We start from the raw sequence: 22,562 nt of genomic DNA on the forward strand, positions 1-22,562 counted from the left end.
AGAGAAAATGGACGCCTGCATGAGCACTGTCTGTTCATGACATGACACAAACTTTCTCAGCTATGGGGGGGAGACTTGCTGCCTAATGATAATTTCAGAACAGCTTAAAAAAAGAAAGAGAGATACAGCAAAGCAGTGATGTCTGAGCTGAACTTTGCAATTCATGTCTGTCAGCGGGCGGTGACATTAGAATCTAATTAACCCTGCAACTCTGCTGCCGTCCTGCAGTTTGAATGATGAATGTGCCCAATAACAGCCCGGACTGATGTCGACTTCTTAATATCTTGGTTGCTATCTCACATCAAAAGTGATGCAGACGTAAATTGCCAGCAAACACACACACACTGAGAGAAGGAGACAAACACATACACATACACACTGCCAGCTGAAACACAAACAGACAAAATGCTCAGGATGTTGCACTCTGAAAGGTCTTTGCTGTATGTGCTTTGAGATAATTATGTTGTGATGTGGTGTTATGCAAACAAAACTGATTTGATTTGTGCACAACACTCTAGGTGCATTAAATCACAGACCCTGGGACTTGATAATGTGGCTGATAAAAAAAAAACCCAAGATCTTTCAGCTCTAGGTGTAATTTGGAATAGTTTCAGTGAAGCATGTACTGTTTTATTTACCGGGCTGGTATCAGTTTGGACAGAGCTGAATCCCAGAAAACCCTGCCCCCGTTTTCCCATAACCGCACATTTTAAAGCCTGTCTGACATCATCGTCACATCCTAGACTGATGTACTCGTGCTCTTTTTTACCTTTTGAACATACATTTCCAATGCTTGACAAACAAATGTGACAATAGCAGCACGTGTGTTGGCGCTCCCACACTCAAGAAAACAGGAAACACCTGGTTTTCTCCCATCAGATCCAAGCATCCCTTCGTTAACTCCCTTTTGAGCTTTATTTAATTAATTCCATATACTGTATGTGTATGTGATGGCCTCCAAAACAACTCCCGTGGTCCATGTCAGAATGATACGCACTGCACGTCTTCCCAGCCTTACAACAGGATATTCAAAAATAAGAATTAGCTGCACACGACATTACAGTACACAGTATATCTGCAAAATACTGCAAAAATAGCTCGACTCAAAATATCTGCAGGTCCTTGACATAACATTTATCCCCCCCTTGAAACCATATTCTTTCTTATGCACCCCAATCTGCCCTATAATAATACTGTGTATAGTGTAAACATGGTTGCTCTTCTCAAACCACAAATCAAAATGTGCATTAAAAGATTCTTTCCTTATAACCTCATAGCATTTTTTTTTTTTTTTTGTGCAGTACAGCACAGAAGCATCTGGCTCGTTAGTTTGGTTCATTAGGATCATACCATCTGTGAGAGGAACACTCTTGAGGGTACAACGCAGTGGTTCTCAATGGGAACACAAGCAAAAAATTAGTGACAGTAAAAATTACAGCAGTACAGCAGTCTTTTTTTCAGCACTCTTGGAAGGTTAAAGTTGATTAGGGTGTACGTGTGTTCGCGTTTATTATTTCTGTAAAAGACAGGTGGTTGAACACACTTTGATTTTCCATTAGCGATAGTACCTTAGTACCTGCTTACAGGGGAGCCGAGGCGACTGCCGTGCACTGATGAGGCACAAGAACAAGGCGGAACTGTAGCTCAGTTAAAAAGACTCAACAATCCTGAAAACATGGGTTACATGGCTACATTGAGCAAAGAAAAATATCTAAAATCTCATCATTAAACATAGAGATCTGGTGTATTTCGCGATCGCGAGCCGCATCACAAACCCTGTAGTCTGTGCTCCGGTCATGGAAAAAGTAGTGAACAAATCTTAATTAACTCTAATGATTCAGTTACATCGAAAACTTCTTTACAAGTCACTCGTTTTTGTGCGTCGCGTATGCAACAATGTCACGGCAGTTTCATGCAGCCGTGCTATGATGACTCCGCCCACGTTGAGGACTAGGTACTGTATCGCAATGGAAAACCAACTAAACCGTGTAGAGTCGAGGCGAGGCGGTACTATGTAGTGCAAAAAAACGCCGCTTGATGTTCATCTGAACCTGAACCAAACATCATCACTCTGTTATAAACACACCATTCAGTGCAGCTTTAGTAGAGAATTTAAATTACAGTTTCGCACATCATCATAATCATAAAAAAAAGCATATCCAAGCGCACTACTGAACATGTGCAGGAGCAAACGAGGCTCCACATTCAGCTCGTGTTTCAGTATCTACTACAGTGCACAATGCAAAACAACATACAGAGACACGGGGTGTCAGACAAACACCGTAATAGACAATTACAGGCTCGTGATCTACTGAAAGGCTGTGCTGATGTAGCTCCCCCCATTTAATTTCCGTTAAAAAGCATAACGCAGCTGTCACATCGCAAAACACGGCACCATTTGAAAATGTGAATCAGAGTAGTGGGTGAATGTCAGGGGGAAGACGAACGGGACAAAAGTGCTCATGAGCCGAGCGTTGTAATTAGTTTTGAAGGGTGGCACAGCAGAGCGTCGTCTTTCTGTACGGCAGAGTGTGTTACATTTACAGTAAGCAAAAACTGAATATATGACCCATGTTTGTAAGTGTGTAATCTAGGGATATGGATGATTATTTATCTTTTGGTCAATGAAATGTCAGAAAATGTTGATTGGTGTTTACCACATCTGGAAATTCTCAAATATCTTCACAGATTAAAATGATTGTTTTATGATTTTTTTGTTATATTGAACAAAGAAACCAGAGAAAATGAACATTTAAGAAGCAACATTCAAACTGATTTATCAATTATGAAATTAGATGATTAGATTAGTTCATTAGATTTAGATCAATTAATCATTGTAGCCCTCATACACTCACTTCAAAAAATTAGTGTACTTTCATTAGTATTTCAGTATTTTTATTTTACCTTTACACAGACATTATACATTGGAGCTTTAAAAATGTGTTCAAGGTATTTATATCTGCTATGAACCCGAGATTGAAACAATTCCACACCGCCATTGTTCATCGAATGGACTGACTTAATCTCAAAAACTTCCGTCTTTTCTGATTCTCCATTTTTTTCAAAAACAAAAAGTATCCAATGATTTTTTGAAATTGAGGAAAGTATCTATTTGCCCTGATGCACTTTGACAGCCAGGTGACAAAAACAAAAAGTATCTCGGAATTACTTGAAAATCTCCACCCTAATAGTCGGCCTCGCCCTGAACAAGGATCCGTCGAAAATATTTGAAAACCTCTTAAGGAATAATTTAAATGATTTTTTTTGGAATTCAGGAAATTATCCATTTGCCCTGATGCACTTTGACAGTGAGCTGACTTTCTTCACAAAAACAAAAAGTATCTCGGAATGACTTGAAATTTTCCATCATAATAGTCTGCCTCGCCCTGAACAAGGATCCAGGATTACACAGACATTATACATTGGAGCTATAATGTTATTAAGGAATAATTTAAATTATTTTTTTTGGAATTCAGGAAATTATCCATTTGCTCTGATGCACTTTGACAGTGAGCTGACTTTCTTCACAAAAACAAAAAGTATCTCGGAATGACTTGAAAATCTCCACCCTAATAGTCGGCCTCGCCCTGAACAAGGATCCGTCGAAAATATTTGAAAACCTCTTAAGGAATAATTTTAATGATTTTTTTTGGAATTCAGGAAATGATCCATTTGCTCTGATGCACTTTGACAGTGAGCTGACTTTCTTCACAAAAACAAAAAGTATCTCGGAATGACTTGAAATTTTCCATCATAATAGTCTGCCTCGCCCTGAACAAGGATCCGTCGAAAATATTTGAAAACCTCTTAAGGAATAATTTTAATGATTTTTTTTGAAATTCAGGAAATGATCCATTTGCCCTCATGCAGTTTGACAGTGAGCTGACTTTCTTCAGAAAAACAAAAAGTATCTCGGAATGACTTGAAATTTTCCATTCTAATAGTCAGCAGCGCTCTGAACAAGGATCCGTCGAAAATATTTGAAAACCTCTTAAGGAATAATTTTAATGAATTTTTGAAATTCAGGAAATGATCCATTTGCCCTGATGCACTTTGACAGTGAGCTGACTTTCTTCACAAAAACAAAAAGTATCTCGGAATGACTTGAAATTTTCCATCATAATAGTCTGCCTCGCCCTGAACAAGGATCCGTCGAAAATATTTGAAAACCTCTTAAGGAATAATTTTAATGATTTTTTTTGAAATTCAGGAAATGATCCATTTGCCCTCATGCAGTTTGACAGTGAGCTGACTTTCTTCACAAAAACAAAAAGTATCTCGGAATGACTTGAAATTTTCCATCATAATAGTCTGCCTCGCCCTGAACAAGGATCCGTCGAAAATATTTGAAAACCTCTTAAGGAATAATTTTAATGATTTTTTTTGAAATTCAGGAAATGATCCATTTGCCCTGATGCACTTTGACAGTGAGCTGACTTTCTTCACAAAAACAAAAAGTATCTCGGAATGACTTGAAATTTTCCATCATAATAGTCTGCCTCGCCCTGAACAAGGATCCGTCGAAAATATTTGAAAACCTCTTAAGGAATAATTTTAATGATTTTTTTTGAAATTCAGGAAATGATCCATTTGCCCTCATGCAGTTTGACAGTGAGCTGACTTTCTTCAGAAAAACAAAAAGTATCTCGGAATGACTTGAAATTTTCCATTCTAATAGTCAGCAGCGCTCTGAACAAGGATCCGTCGAAAATATTTGAAAACCTCTTAAGGAATAATTTTAATGAATTTTTGAAATTCAGGAAATGATCCATTTGCCCTGATGCACTTTGACAGTGAGCTGACTTTCTTCACAAAAACAAAAAGTATCTCGGAATGACTTGAAATTTTCCATCATAATAGTCTGCCTCGCCCTGAACAAGGATCCATCGAAAATATTCGAAAACCTCTTAAGGAATAATTTTAATGATTTTTTTTGAAATTCAGGAAATGATCCATTTGCCCTCATGCAGTTTGACAGTGAGCTGACTTTCTTCACAAAAACAAAAAGTATCTCGGAATGACTTGAAATTTTCCATCATAATAGTCTGCCTCGCCCTGAACAAGGATCCGTCAAAAATATTTGAAAACCTCTTAAGGAATAATTTTAATGATTTTTTTTGAAATTCAGGAAATGATCCATTTGCCCTGATGCACTTTGACAGTGAGCTGACTTTCTTCACAAAAACAAAAAGTATCTCGGAATGACTTGAAATTTTCCATCATAATAGTCGGCATTGCCCTGAACAAGGATCCGTCGAAAATATTTGAAAACCTCTTAAGGAATAATTTTAATGATTTTTTTTGAAATTCAGGAAATGAGCCATTTGCCCTCATGCAGTTTGACAGTGAGCTGACTTTCTTCACAAAAACAAAAAGTATCACGGAATGACTTGAAATTTACCATCATAATAGCCGGCATTGGCCTGAACAAGGACCCGCCGAAAATATTTGAAAACCTCTTAAGGAATAATTTAAATACATTTTTGAGATTCAGGAAATTATCCATTTGCCCTGATGCACTTTGACAGTGAGCTGACTTTCTTCACAAAAACAAAAAGTATCACAGAATGACTTGAAATTTTCCATCATAATAGTCGGCATCGCCCTCAACAAGGATCCGTCGAAAATATTTTAAAACCTCTTAAGGAATAATTTTAATACATTTTTGAAATTCAGGAAAGTATCAATTTGTCCTGATGCACTTTGACAGTGAGTTGACTTTCTTCACAAAAACAAAAAGTATCTCGGAATGACTTGAAATTTTCCATCATAATAGCCGGCATCGCCCTGAACAAGGATCCATCAAAAATATTTGCAAACGTCTTAATTGATCATTTTAATGAATTTTTGAAATTCAGGAAATGATCCATTTGCCCTGATGCACTTTGACAGTGAGCTGACTTTCTTCACAAAAACAAAAAGTATCGCGGAATGACTTGAAATTTACCATCATAATAGCCGGCATTGGCCTGAACAAGGACCCGCCGAAAATATTTGAAAACCTCTTAAGGAATAATTTAAATACATTTTTGAGATTCAGGAAATTATCCATTTGCCCTGATGCACTTTGACAGTGAGCTGACTTTCTTCACAAAAACAAAAAGTATCTCAGAATGACTTGAAATTCTCCATCATAATAGTCGGCATCGCCCTCAACAAGGATCCGTCGAAAATATTTTAAAACCTCTTAAGGAATAATTTTAATACATTTTTGAAATTCAGGAAAGTATCAATTTGTCCTGATGCACTTTGACAGTGAGTTGACTTTCTTCACAAAAACAAAAAGTATCTCGGAATGACTTGAAATTTTCCATCATAATAGCCGGCATCGCCCTGAACAAGGATCCATCAAAAATATTTGCAAACGTCTTAATTGATCATTTTAATGAATTTTTGAAATTCAGGAAATGATCCATTTGCCCTGATGCACTTTGACAGTGAGCTGACTTTCTTCACAAAAACAAAAAGTATCTCGGAATGACTTGAAATTTTCCATCATAATAGTCTGCCTCGCCCTGAACAAGGATCCGTCGAAAATATTTGAAAACCTCTTAAGGAATAATTTTAATGATTTTTTTTGAAATTCAGGAAATGATCCATTTGCCCTCATGCAGTTTGACAGTGAGCTGACTTTCTTCACAAAAACAAAAAGTATCTCGGAATGACTTGAAATTTTCCATCATAATAGTCTGCCTCGCCCTGAACAAGGATCCGTCGAAAATATTTGAAAACCTCTTAAGGAATAATTTTAATGATTTTTTTTGAAATTCAGGAAATGATCCATTTGCCCTGATGCACTTTGACAGTGAGCTGACTTTCTTCACAAAAACAAAAAGTATCTCGGAATGACTTGAAATTTTCCATCATAATAGTCTGCCTCGCCCTGAACAAGGATCCGTCGAAAATATTTGAAAACCTCTTAAGGAATAATTTTAATGATTTTTTTTGAAATTCAGGAAATGATCCATTTGCCCTCATGCAGTTTGACAGTGAGCTGACTTTCTTCACAAAAACAAAAAGTATCTCTGAATGACTTGAAATTTACCATCATAATAGTCTGCCTCGCCCTGAACAAGGATCCGTCAAAAATATTTGAAAACCTCTTAAGGAATAATTTTAATGATTTTTTTTGAAATTCAGGAAATGATCCATTTGCCCTCATGCAGTTTGACAGTGAGCTGACTTTCTTCAGAAAAACAAAAAGTATCTCGGAATGACTTGAAATTTTCCATCCTAATAGTCAGCACCGCTCTGAACAAGGATCCGTCGAAAATATTTGAAAACCTCTTAAGGAATAATTTAAATGATTTTTTTTTAAATTCAGGAAATGATCCATTTGCTCTGATGCACTTTGACAGTGAGCTGACTTTCTTCACAAAAACAAAAAGTATCTCTGAATGACTTGAAATTTACCATCATAATAGTCTGCCTCGCCCTGAACAAGGATCCGTCAAAAATATTTGAAAACCTCTTAAGGAATAATTGTAATGAATTTTTGAAATTCAGGAAATGATCCATTTGCCCTGATGCACTTTGACAGTGAGCTGACTTTCTTCACAAAAACAAAAAGTATCTCGGAATGACTTGAAATTTTCTATCATAATAGTCGGCATTGCCCTGAACAAGGATCCGTCGAAAATATTTGAAAACCTCTTAAGGAATAATTTTAATGATTTTTTTTGAAATTCAGGAAATGAGCCATTTGCCCTCATGCAGTTTGACAGTGAGCTGACTTTCTTCACAAAAACAAAAAGTATCGTGGAATGACTTGAAATTTACCATCATAATAGCCGGCATTGGCCTGAACAAGGACCCGCCGAAAATATTTGAAAACCTCTTAAGGAATAATTTAAATACATTTTTGAGATTCAGGAAATTATCCATTTGCCCTGATGCACTTTGACAGTGAGCTGACTTTCTTCACAAAAACAAAAAGTATCTCAGAATGACTTGAAATTTTCCATCATAATAGTCGGCATCGCCCTCAACAAGGATCCGTCGAAAATATTTTAAAACCTCTTATGGAATAATTTTAATACATTTTTGAAATTCAGGAAAGTATCAATTTGTCCTGATGCACTTTGACAGTGAGTTGACTTTCTTCACAAAAACAAAAAGTATCTCGGAATGACTTGAAATTTTCCATCATAATAGCCGGCATCGCCCTGAACAAGGATCCATCAAAAATATTTGCAAACGTCTTAATTGATCATTTTAATGAATTTTTGATTTTCAGGAAATTATCCATTTGCCCTGATGCACTTTGACAGTGAGCTGACTTTATTCAAAAAAGTTATGTCTTCCATTTCACAAGGACCTCACTTGCATCAGAAAATGAGTCTCCGCTGATGAGTATAACCACCGTAATCAGGGCGGAATGACTAGCTGCAAATTAAAGTATGATACATATCACATTGTGACAAGCCATGTCCCTTGTCTCTCTCTCTCGGTCTCCCACACACTTCAGTGCTATTTTTCACCCTTCTCTGTCTTCTTGAATTGCTATAGTTTTCCCTCTTAGCCTCTCAATTCGTTCTTTCCCTGGCACCCATCTGTTTTCCTCTTCACTCTGGTTATCATGATCAATTTAAGGCAAAGGCACATTAATGGAATGGATGCATACAAATGAGCAAATGCATAACAAGTGGCTGCATTTTGATGCGTTTAGAGAGGGATGAGAGTGATTGGACAAGTGTGTTGCTATGGCGGTTTACAGTTTATAGTCAATAAGCAGGGTTAGTGAGGTCGAGGAAAGGCTGTGTTAAGCCACATCCTCCTTTTTCCTGGCACAGAACATAGTGGTTCTGGCAGTGTAAGACTTCACATGCTCTGTCTGTGTCTGCTTATCCAGTGGAGTAGAGATGGTGTAAACCAAAGATCTGCAGGTTGGGGGTAAAAGGGCACAAAAGTCGTAATAACAGACTTGTCGGCTCTTGTGTGGTGGGAGATAAAATCTGCTGCAGGTGGAAAATGAGAGCACAGCGGAGGGAATAACACATTGAACTGTGCAGGCAGCAGACCAATATCTTATCTTATCTACAGTTTCTATGGAGACTTTCTGCAGCGACAGTACTTGTTACTGTCAGTTTTACTTTCTAGAAAGAATTTAAAAAGAACAGCTTTTTAATGTTCTGTGTATTTTAATGCTCTGTTGCTTCTTTCATAATGTTGTCATCCGTCTTTGAGCATCTGTTTAAAGTGCAATATAGATAAAATGCATCATTACGATTATAGTTTTTTACTAAATGTAATAGGGTAGAAACCTGGTTGGGATGTAGCCTTAAGTGCAACACAGGTTCTTAGAGTTATTCAACCAAGGCAGAGCAGAAACGATCTGAAGGGCTTTTCGCTCCATTTTCTTTTTCCCTCATAAGAAAGTCAAGTGAAAAAAGAACGCTGCACACTGAGGGAGACTATATTATTAAAAAGTACAAAAGGTTGACAGGTTGAAAATGTAAGAAACGCAAGCAATTCTGAAGCAAATGAGAATATAATATAATAAAAAATAAAGTGTGGGTGTTGACCGTTATACCTGATATTCTCATTTGTGATATATATACATATATATAGGTATTTATAAAGATGCTTAAAAACCAAAGTTCATTGGTTTCTTCAACTTTCTTCAAAAGAGAGTAAGAAGATCCTTGATCCAAGTCCAATGAGCCAAAATGTTAATGTTGGTTTATATTCTGTATTCTTCCCATATGTGTTGTTGTGTATGATTTTAAGTGAAATGGAACAAACAAGCTTTTCTTGGCCAGGTCACCATGGCCCCGGCGTCACGACGTCCCTGCCTCCCTTTACTGAAGATCAATGACCACTTTACCCCAAACCGAAGAATTCAACTGCATTAAGTTGAGTCATTAACTGCTGGCCTGCAGGTCAACCTTGTAAAAGGGATTTCTATCTTAAGGGACTTCCTGGTTAAATAAATGATAAAGACAAAACTAAATGAATAAAAGAAACAATAAAATAAACCATATTGTAACAAATTGTTACACATTTGTGCCTAGCCATGGAAAAAACGGGAACAAGTCTCCCGAGAGGTATTTAGAGTTATTTTATTTAAAACAAAAATTGTACCACAGCTGAATTGTATGATCATGAGCTTTACTTGGGTTTATTAGAACGGTAAAACCAAGCTAATGTATACAATATAATCTCATAATGTGATTTAAGCTTGGTATGACACTGTAACACAGTAGTGTGAAGGACTGCGGCAGATCACAACCCCGTCAAACCCCGCGGCTACCTAGTCTACATTCTCTCTCCGTGCTCAGTGATCAGTCATTCGCCCTGCGATTGCTTCTTCGAGTTGTGATTGGCTACGGCAACTGAACATGCACAGCATACAAAGCGTCGCATTAACGTGGTATTGGCTCATGTATTCTTGCCTGACATAAAGCTGTCGCGGGAGGCGCAGGAGGAGGTAGTAACACCACCTTCGGGGCCATTATCCTCCTTTTCTCAGCCCCATGAAAATCAAGGTATCCTGCACTTTCCTCACCCACACAGTAACTGTGTCTTGTCAATGTGTGTGTGTGTGGAAAAAAAGCACAAGTTGTGACAGCTGTGGCACTGTACGGCCGGGAAAAATGGATTCAACCATCGCTAAGGTTACAATTCAACTTATATAAGATCGTTAATTTTCTATTTAAATCACTTCTGCTTCATGAAAATGTGCCAGAAATACACGAGAACATCCACAGGCAGCACATCTGCTTTAGTGAAAAGGGCTCGTTATAAGGGGCAACACGGTGAAACCAATAGCAACCCGGTGGACGGCTTACTCCAGGTTTCACTGAATCCCATCTGAACGTATAAAGAGATTAACTAACTGTGTGTGTGTCTGTAGTGGGTTGTGAGGAGGACGTATTTTGACTTAATGAGGTTATTTGAGCAGATCGTCAGAAACCTAAAGGACTTTCTGAGGGTTAAGAGTTGGTTTTAAGAGTCCCGGTTATTCAAGCACAGTTATTGTGCTCCTTGTCCTTGGAAACCAAACAGGTGTGACAACATAATCTTCTTTTTGTTTCAGCTCTTGTGTCGCAGCTTTCTTTGTGCGTTTGTACCTCTTCTTGTTCCTCGCCCACTCTCCACTCTGTTAGGTTCGGTTTTTAATGATCACATCCTGCATTTTCTTCACAGTCAATAATTTCTACCTTCATTAAGACAAGGTCTTACAGGCAAAACAACATTTCCCTAAGGTGTGACATATTTTGTTTTTTAAAAATACAAACAGTAGAGTAGAAATTTGTTCTAATATATACAGAGCCCAAAGGCACGGCTGGACACATATTGAAATGCAAGGATTTTTCTTCTTATAGTTTTTGAGGGCTTTCCCATGCCCCAAAAGTCATGAATTTTTGTGAAATTGGAAGTGGGAGGGGCTAACACAAATGAAAGAAAATAAGCTTTTATTAGGTGATAAAAAAAAAGAAAAAGTTTTACATAGATGAACGAAAGTTGGTACACGCCTTAATCATGTCCGGACGGTCCAAAAAGTCAATGACAACTTTGCTGTAAATCCTACAGGAAGCCCGCCATCTTGGGTTGAATCTGCGATTTTGGCAATTCCGTACCTCTAGAATTTCAACAAACTTGTCCTAGAGTTTCTGTAATGATTAATACACTAGTATGTACAGGTTCTTTAACCAAAATGATATTTTTTTTATGCTAAAATATAAAAATTATTGTTCAAATTTACTAGCAGTAGTAGCAGCAGAGTAGTAAAGAACATTACTTTAACATTACAATATTATTTCTCGATTAAGATGTGAAATTTTTTTATTTACTTGCAGAAAAAAAATTGCTTTAGTGGTTGAACATTACGCTTGATTAATTTCTGACTCCTTAGAGAAGATGCCCAGTGAGCCAGGCACAAATTGGGGTATAAAAAGGTGAATTTGAGTTTGTTACTTGCCAAATAAATAAATAACATTTCTATATATTATGTATATTATATGAGGGACATACTGGAAAAGGCAATTCTCAGATCGATCAGCACTGTCAGTCAAGGCTTTCAGTCATTATTCATCATCACCATAAAAAAAAAAAAAATCAATCGGTGAATAAATATGAGAATAGAGAAATGGACACAGTGAGCAAGTCCGCAGAGAGGAGAAACTGTAATTAGGAAATGTAGAGACGCTTTCAAAAATATTGAAACTTCAAAAGTTACTATAACCTACTTTATAAACCTCTCTTGAAAGGTAAATTGTTTTCCATGCACATGTTATCTGCTGTGGTACCACGTTATTCCGTCAAAGTGTGACCTGAATGACCAGCTGGCCTGTGTCCATGGTTTTCTGGTCACTAATTGAAGGGAGTGACAAAAACAGAGCATGACTGCTCATTTCAGCGTGCGGTTCTCCAGGCAGATGAAAACCAAGCGGCTTATTACAGCAAATTGTTGGGTGTGTCAGAAAAGCCTTTATGATTGTGGCCTTTGAATAAAAAAAAAAAAAAAGTCCTTGCTTGTTTAATTAAATCATTAGTAAGGGCTGTTTATTTGTAACTGAATCTGGAAATAAAAAAATATTACTTTAATTTAGTGGGATTGCGATGCAAATTTCACTTTCATACATCATTTTCTAACCCACAACAGAGACAGGTTTAAAATGTGTCCACCAGCTAATAAAGAGGTCATTCCAACATGCTTACTGAATAAATACAGATATATACTGTATCCAAGAACAGCATTGGGAAGTTCCGTTGCTCCTCCACCAACTGAGAGTGGGCCTGGATTATTTGATTAATCTAATCCCACATGAGCAATAACCCATGACATTATGAAAACTGAGCTAAAAGACCAGAACCCTTTATTGAGAATTTGCACGTCAAAGCCAACATGTGGTTATTACAGTAATTTCACTCATGCTGTTTCAGGAATAATCGTAGTTTTGGGGGAAAAAAAACGCCTGAACATAGTTTCCATTTTTTGGACAGTGAGACAAAAACTCTGACAAATTCATATTTCAAATTTCATACACAAAAATCTGGTGTTTGTGTACAGCTACAGCTTTTTTTTCTTCATTTTAGATTGTTAATACACCATTTTAACATGCAGTAAATTGTAAATAACTGCCAGAAATTGAAAGTTATTCTGGAAAAAATGGGCAAAATCACTTACTCACAGGGCATTTTATGGCCCTTTAATTGGTTAAAATAAGAAAAAAATAGTCCAGACGAGACGGACATTTTGAGGCTTAGGTGTTAAAGGGTTAAAGTGACACAGACTTTGAAGTGTTCTTAACTACTTCTGCCCAGAGAGTGTTTTTTTTGTATATTCAAATCTATTTATGTGCATGTATTTTTAAGAGCTTTGTGCGAGTCTTAGGTGTTGCACAGATGGACAAGCACAGCGAAAGTGACAGTAGCCAGATGAGCATCTGGATAATGTGCTCACGGAGTCTAATTTGTGCTGAGCCACGGAGGCGCGGTTGTCTGCAGTGATTTGTCTGTTCTTCATCTTACCACAGACACCCACTCTGTCTCAACTCACCACAGGGACCAGGACTCACCTTAGCTTCACCTTGCTAACAGACAAATCACTGCGTGGCAACAAAGCGTTATACTTGGCCTCGTCTTCTCATTGTTTTTACTCGACTTTAAACGTCAACTTGCCCAACCAACGATGCCCGGTTCATTCAGGACACCTGATTAGATTGACGCACTGCTTTTCCAAGACAAATGAGGCGTGGCGAGCACTTCACCGTCTCCTCTACTCTGCATCCACGAGTGGACAGCTCAAGAATAACACAAAATCTTCATCCTGAAAGCCCCCTGACTGCAGAGGAGCATATAAATCTTTCCCTTTGGAGACAAATAAATGAAAGGCAGTCTTTGAAATGAATTTTAGCCTTCAGGATTGAACCACTCATACACCCAGTCGAGTCATTCTGCTGAGGATAATATACAAATAATAGCCATGTTTTTATAATAGACACAGAATGAGCAAGTGTATTACACGACAGACAACATGGTTTGTAGGCTTCATGTTTTTTTGTGGAAACCACTTTCCTTGCTGGGAATAAAATTAAGTTAAGCTATTCCATCCTCTCTGTTAGCTATTTAGGGCATTTTCTGGCATCCAGACTAACAGATCACTTCCTGTTTATGTCGACAACCAAACATTACCTTATCAGCTTACATAACAGGACATTTTAGGCTGTATTTAAAATATTTAGTGACATGCAGCTCAGAAGAATTAGGAACTGTATACATATACTATGGCACAAACTTCCTTGAAATCAAATGATTCTTTTTGCGGTTTTGTTGACCATAGTTTAAAGCATTTGGCTGGAGGGAGATGAGTCGGGCAGAATCCATTACCAGCAGGTGGAGCGGGGACAGGCATCAACAATGGCTGATGACATCAGCTCCATCTTTAGAAGCAGCAGACTGTCTCCTAATGGGCCGGGTGGGGAGTGTGTTTGGCTTTGCCACAGAGAACACAGTATTTTGTCTAGGAGGAGCAGCAGCAGAGTCCCACGGTATAAATATAATATAATATACAGCACTCTGAATCTTATATGGCTAAAAATAAAAACACAAATGAATAGAGACAAAAATGGAGTTAATCTTAGCGGTTAGAATCACAGGGTCACGATACGATGCGTGACACATGGTCCACGACACCAATAATACCACAATACTGTGATAATCAATATATTGCAAGACAATCACATAGCCATACATCTGTGCAACCATAGAGAACAAAGTATTGAACGCGGATCTCTTAACGTATATTTATCTTCCAGTATCCCGCTGTAAACTCCCTCTCCTTAATTTGTTAATTAAAATATTGACATTTGCCTTGGCATCTCAATTATCTTATTGCACGAGAAAGGGGCGGCGGTATATGTCACCAAATCAATATTTTGAAGAATCTATACAACTAATTTAGATGTGTTTCTAAAACGTGATACTGCTGCATATTCATCATCTTCCTGACCATTTTAAAAACGCTGCCAGCACAGGTGTCAGGAGCAATGTGGGGTTTAGTGTCTTGCCCAAGGACACATCAGCATGTAGACTAACCAAGCCGGGAATCAAACCCACAACCTTCTCATTGAAAGACTTAACATAAGTTGCCAATATGTACTGGGAGAAAATTAATACTTTGATCTGATTGCAGGAAAAACACCATTTTATTTCACATAATTGCGCACCTGATCTACATATTTTTCCACTGCATCCACGACACCTACCTTAGTACTAATATAAGCTGGTTTATTTGGGGCTTTGGTACAAAATAACATAAGAGAATACAAAGAAACAATTCATCCATTGGCATTATCAGCTTTCCACCTGCACTTCAATAGCGCTTCCTCTGCCACAACATGTCCTTGATGTTGTACTTCAAAGCTTTTCCCGGCACATACAAGAAAATGTTCCAATAAATGTTGGTCCAAAAGTATACTGAAAACTTCAATATTTTCATGCACTCCTCCTGTGCTGCCTATATACCTTAAACTAAACCAAACAGCTAATGATGGAAGCCAGGGCAATTTACAGCTCCAGTGCATAGATTACAATCAATCAGTCGTTAGTATTGGCAGTAATTCAGACACGGAACAAGCTCAAGCCGGTCGATGCCTCAGTAACTGTTTTTCAGGAGCGAGAGTCAAGCCTGTGAAAATAGATGAGGTTTAGCAAATGTAAAGCCCGGTGGGGATTGGCGCTAGGCAGTGGACGGCGCAAAACCGCGCCGCTGATGCGTCCGGTGGAAATTTGGAGTAATCCCGTATCGCATCTCATATCCATAATGCATTAAACTATACTGTTTGGTCCCATTTGGTTTGGTTGCTTTCACACCAGAGGAACCGTACCAAAGTAGAGCAGATAAAACGGTCCAAGACCACCCCTTCAGGCAGGTCTCGAAACCGGTTGATTTGGTGCGCACCAAAGTACCGAGATTACATTCACACCTACGCAAACAAACCGAACCAAGGGACCAAACACCTTTGGTGCGCACCAAATGCTGTAGGTGTGAAAGCGCCCTAGATTAAATATTCCTGTACATTTTAAACTTTGACATGAATGAGTTGCCTGCAGATGATGTGATATATAACTTTGAAGAAGTCCAAGTTCAAAAGTTAATATATAATATAGCTATTACATAATAAATACAGCTGCAAAAGAACCACCATTTGTTTTTCCAATAAAATCCTTACAAAACACTATGACGTTGTTCATTGAATTCTACACTATGATGACGTGTACATTTACAAGAGAAAAGGGGAAAATAATTGCAGTTCATTCAGGGACTGGGATTGGTGCCACTTGGCCGAAAAACACTTTTCCCATCAGCAATTTAGTTCCAATCACTAATGGATTGAAAAAGAGTGGCAGTTAAATTATTTAGCCATATTTAGAGTTTTGTATTTATATTGCACTCTTGTCTATTTCTAGTGATGTGCTTACATTACATTACAGTAGTATACAGTATAGTGCACACACAGTAATTGCTGTTGTGTGCAAAGAATATTGACCACAGTATGAATCTGCTGAAGGTCAGATAGTTTGAGTGTGCATACGGTCCACTGCACACATTTCATCAAGTATTATAGCAACACAAATGTCTGGTTACAACAATAAGGCTCTTCATAAGTCTGTAATAAAAATCTCATCCAGACAGAACAAAAATATGGATGATTATTTAGTTACCTCATCCATCTCTTTTAACTTTATAATGCATATTTTGGCAGGACTGAAGCAATGATCTTTCACCTAGATTTAGTTTTTATTGTTATTATTCATTTTCGCTGCTTTGACCTCATTCATCACAAAAACCACAACATTTAAAAAGACCCAGGGATCATTAGCATAGTTTATAGCTAATAAATGACTATCATTAAACACATCGCAATCTCATTAAATACTGTGGATTTCTGTGGTCCTTACTTTCTTTAGTAGCCGTGTGGGTGATCGCACGGCAGATCATCCGTTTATCACAGCTGCTCGTAGTAATAACAGTTTTAAAGCCGCACTACGGGGGACCTGCAGCTATTCACGCTCTATCGATTAAGTGTAACATTGGATCTATAGGTCTGCAGCGTGTGTGGGCTGCTATTAAGTAACTGAACAGATGATAATGTTGTGCTTCACTGGTTCTGGATGAAGTTCTCCAACAGAGATGAGAGGAACAGAGGAGATACTGACTGTCAGAGGCAGAGAGGGGATGAAAAAGGAAACCGAAAGACTTGACAATCGATGTCTAATTGATTCATTAATTGATTAATTAGCGTGGAAGTTGGGTTCATTAGAAACTAAACCTATACTGCAAGTACGTGCACATTATTAAACAATCCATACTCAGTGTCTTGTTTATTTCCCTCCACAACTCAAGAAAGACTAGTTTATAAAGAGATGAAGATTATTTATCAGGTAATACAGTTCAGCTCCATTAAATGAGAATACCAATGAGTGTGTGTGTATAACTCCTGCTAATCAATCTGGTGCTTATAAGAGTCTAGAGGCTTTTAAGAGAACGTCTCTCTCTACTGTGTTTGATGGCCGCGTCAGCAAGACGTGAAGCTTTGCATGAAACACCATTGTTCAAGAAATACCATTCGCAGGGCAGTGAGATCCACCCGTACCCTACCATTGCTCTGATACCCCAACGGTAGGGTACTGAAAAATGGAACAGTTGGAACTGCGAAGACCATCGGCACTGGAGCCAGACTAACCCCCGATTTCCACCAGGTGAAGCCACCGCAGCAGAACATAAGTGTTGCGGTCACCGGAGCTGATCACTGGCTCGCTGAATATGGCTGGCTTGCAAGGCAGCGCTCATGGCAGCGCCTGGTGGGGATTGACGCTGGGCAGAGGTGCTGACGTGCCGCGCCACTGACGCGCCTGGTGGAAAATTCGGGGGTAATCCTGTATCTCATCGCATATCCATAATGCATTAAACTACACCGTTTCATCCCATTTGGTTTGGTTGCTTTCACATCAGAGGAACCGTACCAAAGTAGAGCAGATAAAGCGGTCCGAGACCACCCCTTCCGGCAGGTCTCGGATGGGTTGAGTTGGTGCACACCAAAGTACAGAGAACCAAGGGACCAAACAGGTTTGGTGCGCACCAAATGCTGTAGGTGTGAAAGGACCCTGAGATATTACCATTATCAACCAAGTAAATTCAGTATGTGCCAGAAGACACAACAAGGACAATAACCTCCTGTAAAACCTTAAATTATACTTCCAGATATTAGAGCAAATTATGAGAACTTTGGACAGAAAGTGAGCCCTTTCCCTCTATTTTAAAAACAAAACTCTTGCCTAATAATGACTCCACAGACATGTAATCGAACTCTGTGAGGATGCAAGTGAGAGAATGTGAGACGCGAACAACTACCTTTAGCTTGTTAGTTCACACCAACACCGTATTGAATCTCCCTGAATGGGTAAACTTGGTCGTATTGTATCACGCGCCCTCTTGTCCCATGGAAGCAGCAGTCGTCGTGATCCACACTGCAGAGACAGAGTGGAACCACTAAAGTGAACGAAAATAGAAAGCTAATAGACAGCAGTCTGTTGTGTGTCATCGTTTGTGCCAAGATGCAAAGCTAAAGACCCATTAAGGCTGCTCGGCACTGCATTCCCACAGAGCACATGCGCAGAGACACCACCACGTCCTTTAATGTGATGTCCCTACTGTTCTCTTTAATGGCTTGTCACATAGTGGCAACACCAAGGACAGCTGCTTTCAGTGATGCAGTGCTACTCATTAATTGAATCTTGTGAGGTGCCCAGCAACGTTGTTACTGTGTAATTGATTTTGTGTGTGTGTGTGTGTGTGTGGCTTTGACACTGACCTTTTCAGGATCAGTGGTCTTCAAGGAGACCAAAACCTGGCCCTTGTGGGGAACTGGTTAAGTGTTAGGGCTCAGATTTGAGTTGTGGTCAGGTTATGGTGAGGCATTAACTGGTTGCGGTTGGTTAATGTTAGGGATAATGCTTTGTTCAGACTGTCCTGAGTAGCATAGCTGAGCAAGCCTCTGTGTATGTGAGAAGATGAAAGTGATTTTCAAAGCAAACCCACAGGATCACGGTGAACCTTCAGAATGTCAGCGAGACGATGTTGATGTCGTTTTTGCCTCCGACTTCTGAGAATGTGGCGAGAGCGACTGACTACGCACAGAGCTTTTGCATTTTTAAACAAGATCTTGTTGCGTATGACAACTTTTATGGGTCTTATTATTATAATAATAATATACTGAACTGTTATACTGGTAACAATTGCTAGAGTTATGTAAATATGCACTTGTAAATATGGATGTATATTTTCAGAGAACAGAGCCAGAATATGCATTAACGACAAGTTAGAGTGGTCAACAACAACAACAACAACAGCAGCAGCAGCAGCAGTGAAGGAGATTTATAGACTCTTAAGTTCTACACACATGGCAAGAGTAAAAGTTGAGTCTTTGTAGCCCACCGAGCATCAGCAGCAGTAGTCTGAGAACACTCAACCGCTCACTTCATATTAAAGTATTCCAGTTCTGGTTTATCAGCACATGCAGACTCACCTTTGCACCAATAATAATGAGTCAGGGAAAATAACATAATGCAGCTGTAGCAGTGGCAGCACTCGAGCTGTTTGTGGTCTGTGATTTTCCTGCTTCATTTGTATGTCCAGGCCTCACTGGTGTGAGATTCTCACTTCTCACTCTCTGCCCCTCTTCCTCCTCCTCTTCACCATCTCTCCACACCTCAATCACTATTTTCTCTGCCTTCTCTCTCTCAGTACATTTCCACGCACAGTTAAGTTAAACTGTGCTATTATCTGGATAATTGTCCTCATCCTTGTGTACGGACTAGCGAGGAATCGATTGATTGAATGACGTGCGTCCGCCTCCGCTGTGATGTCTTATTCTTCTGTGTACCAACGTGTTGTATTATTTCTTGATTTGAAAGCAGGGGTAGTAGAACGAAAATGTCCACTGTGATTTTTGTCGTTGGCCAGCTTTACACAAAGATAACGTTGCTTCCTAGAAAAACAGGTATCGTGTGTGCAGATAACAGTTGGTTTAATTCAAAACCTTTCATGGAACGGGAATGTTTTGATCATGGGAATGTGGGAATGCAAAATAAGGAACAAGGAAAACGAGCGAGAGCACAAAAATAAGTCAAAAATATCCTCATATGAGGTAACTTCCCCATGTCTTCCTCCCACTTCATAACATGACATGAACGTGGAGCTGACCAGCCATTTGGATTTATTGTCAATGAAAAGAATTCCTTGATACTGTATAAGAAGGCAAAATTCCGTTCACAGATACGTGAAGAAAACAAATACTGGAAGTGCCGGAATTGCGGCCCTAAGTGTAACATACGTACGTAGTAGTAATTTGATATTTTAAAAGTCTGGTTTTACTTGGACTAACCCAATTAACCGCTTATGTCTGATGCCATGTAAGCCTAGTGACTCGGTGACTCACTCTCTCTCATCACTTGCTCTTTCACCCTCTCATCCTCCTGCAAGTTTCCCACTGTGTGTGTGTGTGTGTGTGTGTGAGCGCGTGTGTGGATCGCTGAGCCATGACATGGCTGAGTGCAGCAGCTTCAGGGCTGTCATGTGCTTCCGCGGTGCTCCGCAGAGGCACGTGTCGCAGATTTTTTCCCCGGGTTGCCGTTCAGTACTGACCCGTCTCTATCTTTCACACTCTGTTCTCAAGCACATGATGTTCACACAATTATATCTTATAGTCCTTATAAGCCTTTTTTTGTTGTTGCTATTTTTAGTTTGCGTCTCTGAGTTCAATGTGTCCAGATGTATTTTTTAGTCCACTCTCCCATAGCAAATGTCCAGGTAGGCGTTTCTTTTCACTTTTTAAACAACAACTATAGGTGATATCCTATCATAATTTCTTGACAATCCTCACATTATATGCATCATTTTTGAACATCGATACAGGCAGAGGTGGTACTAATATCTTGTCCTCAAGCAAAAGTATCAAAATACTTTGATGAAATATTACTCAAGTAGAAGTAAAAGTAGTCATCTGAAAATGTACTCAAGGAGAAGTAAAAAGTAGTTCATTTGAAATGTACTTTAAGTAAAGCGGAACTAGACCGGAAGTTCCTATTATCGCTGTTTTTTTTGGTGTGTATCTGCGTCATTACCTTGTTTATGAAGCCTGACGAAGCTATTTTTAAACACTGATAAAACAATGTTTTGATAATGAGGAGCAGTGTATCCGCCGTTCCAGAGGGGGGCGCTGCGCTTCTGAGAACGGATGTGCTGGATAGTACTGGCCAATCACAAGACTCTGTCTTCTGGGGGTGAAAGTTCACTCTGAAATCTCGCAGCAGAAAAACACTGTCAGAAAAGAGGATTTCTATCGGCTAGGTTACAGCAACTAGGAGGTTTTTGACCATAAAAACAAGTTAATATATGTAAGTAGACCTCCATAACTAACATTTATGTGCAACAGTACCACTCTATGTGACCTTTAAGTAAAAGTAACTGAGTTACTTTGCGTGGGGTGTGAGGGTAGTAGAAATATGACAAGAGGTCAAAAATCCAAAACTATTTTGGAGCTCACGCGCCCGGCGCGACACAGGATATTGCATCACTTTTGGTGCTATGTTCAAGCGCCAGTGCTGGTGATAATCACATCATCATTGGTCTGGTTCTGGTGTATATTTTCCCCCTGTAGGTCTTCATTGTGCTGAATTTTTATTTTTACTGAGTAACGGACAGGATTTATAAAGGAACTAAGTACAATACTTGACTCAATACGTACTCAAGTAAAATACAAAATCCTGCAATTTTAAATTGTACTTAAAAAAAATACAAAATACACAAAAAAGTATTCAATACAGTAACTTGAGTAAATGTATTTCGTTACTTTCCACCTCTGGATACAGGATACATATTTTACACATTACACATTCTCTTATAAATGTGTTTCTCATGCACCAAAACACCAAAGTAAAGTACTTGCAATAAACATGACCCTGACTCATTTCCTGGGACTTCACTTCACACAACGGGAGTCTCTCTCACACACATACGCCCCTGGTGGGATTAACGCCTCATTAAAAATGAAACGGAACGTTTGTTTTTGTATTATATTCAAGTCTCGTGTTTACTTTTAATCAAAAGGGTCTGATTGTATTTGTAGGCGAAAGATTGGTGTATGACGTGACGTTTTTGCACTATGGTGAATTCCAAAGTTACTCCTAGTCCTATTTACTCATTCAGTCTGATCATTTTGGCCTCCTGAGAGCAGATAAATAATCGTGTACTTACTTGGCAGAAGAAGGCTCCCTCAGGTTGTGCTAAATTACGACTAATAAGATTGATTTTCCGTGACCTCCCAATTTGCAGCTCTATGTCTTTTTAATCTCGGCTGATCAAATCTCATAACACGAGGTGGATTCAGCAGTTGAACGACAAAATATACCTTTTTTTCCCCCTTCTCCTTCTTTTCATTAATTTGGCTTTAATGAGAGAGCAAATTCTCCAAGTTGACTCATGTCAAAGTCAAATTGAGGATGTTAAATACAACACTGGGTGCAAATACTAAAAATACTCGCAGATATACTCA

General features: G+C 38.8%; 1 protein-coding gene across 1 annotated transcript in view; it reads right to left on the reverse strand.

The window, feature by feature from the left end:
* The window catches only part of syn2b (synapsin IIb), a gene marked incomplete at both ends in the record, with an annotated part of 69,224 nt that overhangs the window by 30,186 nt on the left and 16,476 nt on the right, over window positions 1-22,562 (reverse strand). The window lies entirely within an intron of this gene.

The sequence above is a fragment of the Microchirus variegatus genome (assembly GCF_963457635.1).
Source record: "Microchirus variegatus genome assembly, chromosome: 7".
NCBI classification, from domain to species: Eukaryota; Metazoa; Chordata; class Actinopteri; order Pleuronectiformes; family Soleidae; genus Microchirus; species Microchirus variegatus.